Below are 5,053 nucleotides of genomic sequence, written 5' to 3' on the forward strand. Positions count from 1 at the left end.
ACTCCACTCAATCATGCAGCAGCCCCTGACCAGAGCAGTGTAAATATGATTACTACTGAATCCTCCCAACAGTCATTCTGGTTTGTGGTGGGAGACAGAAAACCTATACATCCGTGCCTTTTTTTTAAAGGATATCTTAAAGTAAATATTCCCTCAGCAGAATCATGTGTGGGAAGTACGGAGTTGCATAAAGTACCACACAGGGTTTGGTCTTTATTCATTAGTGTGCAGAAAAATATTTCCTACTCAAGTCTGAAAAAGGAGAAAGAAAGTGCTGAGAATGAGTCGGACAGGCAGAATGCAGTCTACACAGTGTATACAAGGAGGTCAACCTAGAGATATAGAGAGAGAGCAAACATGTCTCACACCTGAACAATTCAAACCAAGCAACATAAAAGGCGAGCTTACGTTCAATGAAACCTACAGGTCACAAAGATCAGGTGATTCAGAGATTTAGGCCTCATTCAGAGCCCTTGTCATCCCTCTGAAAACCAAATGCATGGCGGACAGATTTTCAGAGAGCAAGTTGGCAGGCAGCTGGGAGGCAGCATGTTGCCTTCTCTATGCCTGCCTTAACCCTGAAAAGACTGAACCACTGTGCTGTGGTTTGAAACATTTAGTTTTAAGAACATTTGTTCAATTTTGTAATCATTAGTGCGGTCAAATCGACATTCCTTTTCAACCCCAGTGATGAGAAAAAATTCAAAGGAGCAGGATGGAAATGTTTTCTCAAATGAACTAGTTTTCCAACAGTGTATGCGTTTTTTGTTTGGGAATTACGTTGTATGTTTATTTTTTCAAATGATATTCATTGAATGTACAAGGAATTTTTGTACAAACTTTGTATGAATATTGTAAACAACCACCCACCCGCACACTTTGGTGTGGGCTGGGAAGAAGGGGCTTTAACCACTTGCTTACCGGGCAGTTATACCCCCTTCTTTACCAGGCCAATTTTCAGCTTTCAGCGCTGTCGCACTTTGATTGACAATTGCGCGGTCATGCAAGATTGTACCCATATGAAATTTTTATCATTTTTTTCTCACAAATAGAGATTTCTTTTGATGGTATTTAATTGCAGCTGGGCACATTACTATTTGCGCTATAAACAAAAAAAAAGTGCAAAAAATTTGAACAACAAAAAGTTTCTTTGTTTCTATTATAAAATTTTTCAAACAGGTAATTTTTCTCCTTCCCTGATGTGCATTGATGAGGCTGCACTGATGGGCACTAATAGGCGGCACTGATAGGCAGGACTAATGAGGTGGCATGGATAGGCAGGACTAATGAGGTGTCACGGATAGGCGGCACTGATAGGTGGCACTGACTGGCATCACTGCTGAGTACTGACTGGCGGCACTGCTAAGCATTGACTGGCGCAACCGCTGGGCACTGACTGGCACAACCGCTGGGCACTGACTGGTGGCACTGACTAGCAGCACTGCTGGGCTGCACTGGTGGGCACAGGTGGGCTGCACTGGTGGGCACAGGTGGGTGGCACTGGTGGGCACAGGTGGGCGGAACTGGTGAGTGGCACTGCTGGGCACCGATCATTAGGACACTGACAGCGTGAGGAAAGTGAAGCCAAGAACCGGCAATTGCATTTCCCGGTGATCAGCGTGTCATTGGACACGGCTGATCACGTGGTAAAAGGCTGCTGTGATTGGCCTTTTAGCACATCACGTGATCAGCTGTGTCCGTAGGACACAGCGATCACGGAGATCGCCGGGGGCGTGCAGGAGAGCACATTCTGGGAGGACGTCATATGACGCCCTCCCAGAACTGGCCGGCCGCAGTGTAGCCGTCATTCGGCTATCTGCGGTTGGCAAGTAGTTAAATGTGCCACAACAACAATATACACTCACCAGCCACTTGTTAATGCCAAGAAAATATTCCCCACACCATTACACCACCAGCCTGAACTGTTGATATAAGGCAGAATGGATCCATGCTTTCATTTTGTTTACGCCAAATTCTGAGCCTACCTTCTGAATGTCGCTGCAACTGGTCTGCCCATTTCCCTCTGACATCAACAAGGCATTTTTGTCCACCACATTTTTTGTGCAGTTGGCTAATTTGGATGCAGGGATGCACTGGATGCCGTTGCTGTCATTTTGGTATATTTGGGCATCATGTGCGTCCCTGTACCGTTAAGGAGGGATGGGCTCCTCCAAGCACACCTGCAATTAACCTATCCATTGATACATGTGCTCCTACAATAAAGACTTTGGAAATTTAAATTTGCTTCACAGTATACAGAGGACCCTTGACATGGGACTGTGGCTTACGCATGTATTTGCAAATGTGTTAGACGGGGCCAAATTAGTTGTTTTGCAGGCTGGCTGATAAGTGTGCTGGGAAATCCTTTGTTTGTTTGCGATGTGCCTTCCATGTGCACCTTACTGCTAAGGTTGGTTATAGGTTGGGATGGTTGCCATTTTTTTGGGCATTTTTGTCCACACAACTGCTGCTCACTGGATATTTTCTCTTTTTCAGACCACTCTCTGTATGCCATAGAGATGGTTGTACGTGAAAATCCCAGTAGATCAGCAGTTTTTAAAATACTCAGACCAGCCCGTCTGGCACCAACAACCATGCCACGTTCAAAGTCACCTAAATCTTGGTTTGAACTTCAGCAAGTTGTCTTCACCACATCTAGATGCCTAAATCCATTGAATTGCTGCCATGTGATTGGCTAACTAGCAATTTGTTTTATCAAGCAATTGAACAGGTGCACTTAATAAAGTGGCCAGTGAGTGTGTACATAAAAGATATAAAACTTTATTTTTACATTAAAATGTGGTTAAAATCATCAATAATAAGGTCGCCATATCTGCTGTAGTACAGAGATCATACAGAAACTGGTGAATTGATGTGTTTCTCATACAGCTTGCTTCTTCAGGATCCACTTGCTGGAACAGAGGCGCAAATATGACTAAGCAGAGATAATTTATCCAGGGATTAATGATAAATTGCCATGTTAAAGTGACATCACATATTTCCATCCATATGACATGTCTTCAAATGCCTAAATCAAATAAAAAGTGATGCCGGACAGGCATGTTATTCTCAATTAAACCAAAACAAAAAAGGGGAGGCCCCACCAATGTAACCAAAGCATACAGTCCAGTCATACCCAATATTTCATCTGTCACAAATCCCCTCCTGCTGGCATCACATAGATATTCATCCCCATACAAAAATGGTGCCGAGGCCGTCATGCAGAGCCCTTGCCACCCCTCTCAGAACCGATGTGTGGCGGATCACTTTTCAGAGAGCAGTTGGCAGGCAGCTGAAAGGGAATGTTGCCTTCTTTGTTCCTGTTTTAACCCTAAAAAGGTCAAACCACTGCACTGCAAGAACAGCAGTTTGATTTTCTTATTGTTAGTGGGGTCAAATCGACGCTCGTTTTCAACTACAGTGACGAGAAAATTCAAAGGATCAGAATGGAAATTTTTTCTTGAATGAATTTTCGGACTGTATACAGTGTGTACTTTTTGTTTGGGAATTTTGAACGACATTCGTTCATTCAAGGGATGTACAGAGATTTTATGGATGAACATTCTTCTGAATATTCTCATCGGAAACTATAATGGGTGTGGCCAGCATATGTGTTGTGGAGCAACTGCATATCCACCATGCATCACTTTTTCAGAGAGCGGTTGACAGGTGGCTGGGAGGTGATATGTCACCTCCTCAGCACTTGGTTGAGCCACCTGGCCGCAACTGAGGGCGTTGGCATGTGGTTGCAGGGCAGTAGCAGTGCAACCCCATTCACTTGAATAGATCACATTCAATGGTAGTACTGCCTGGGAAATGCAACATTTTTGCTGTAGCCAGGACATGAGTGGCTACATTTCCTTCTATAGATACACATTCTGGGGGTCTGGAGTTTCCCGCAGCTAAGCCTCCTGCTTTTTGTCACCCCTTTGGCCACCTGTGAGAACAAGCCCTTAAGCTTGCCATAAACCTTGCTTCTATAAGAGCATATTTATTACTGTATATGCAGCCTGACTGCACTACAGTAATAAACAGGGAGGCTTCACCATCGACTTTAACCCATTCCCACTGACCATACGCATACATGAGGCTTCATGAAAGTGGGTCTTTTGCCATGGGGCTGCATATATGAATATCTCTCATTGTGCTGAGAGTGCTCCGCACAGTGCACTCCCAGCACAGAGACCAGAGGTCTCACTGAGAGCTCAAGGTCACGTACTCATCCCAGGACTAACCTGATCAGTCACTGTCAGACAGTCCCTGTGTTTACTTCCTCTTCTGAATGAAAAGAAAAGATACATTGTATCTTTTTCTGCTTGTAGGAGAGGAAGATATACACAAAGAAGTGTGTAAAAAAAAAAAAAAAAAAAAAACAAAATTTTTTTTTTAAATGAAATAATAAAAAATAAAGAAAAAAATTATTAGTTCAAGGTTTTCCAGGGCTAGTGTTAAGGTCAAGGTCAAAGGTCACAGTCATCATATTTTGGGAAGAATTAAAAAAGAAAATTTAAATTAGCATCAGTGTCAGTTAGTGTCAGTGTCATTATGTTTTAGGCAGAATAAGAAAAAAAAAAAAAAAGCACCATTGTTTCTGGGCCCTACTATGGGTACAAACAACAACTGTGGTATCGCTACAATCGTCAGGCGCAGGAAAATTTATTTTGAGTTGTTCTTTGGTGGCAAATTATGGTAATAGCAAGAAATATTTAGCTAAGTTTTAAATATATATATATTTATTTTACTATTTCGAGCCAGTTTTCCTTTGATAACAAAAAAAAAAAATAAAAAAATCAGAAGATGATGTCCGTTGTTATTTACCCCCAAAAGACAGCCCAATTTGTCCTGAAGAAAAACAAACGCGGTATAATCCACCTGGATACAGTACCGTATTTTCCGGCGTATAAGACGACTTTTTAACCCATGAAAATCTTCTGAAAAATCGGGGGTCGTCTTATACACCGGTATCAGGGCGGCACTTTTTCGAGGGGAGGCGCGGTGCCGCCCTCCCTCCTCCTCCAACGGAAGGGACACTAAGTACAGGGGCGGGCAGGGG

Source organism: Staurois parvus, unplaced genomic scaffold (genome assembly GCF_062004578.1).
Source record: "Staurois parvus isolate SC_StPar_1 unplaced genomic scaffold, SC_StPar_1.0 ptg000422l, whole genome shotgun sequence".
Taxonomy (NCBI): domain Eukaryota; kingdom Metazoa; phylum Chordata; class Amphibia; order Anura; family Ranidae; genus Staurois; species Staurois parvus.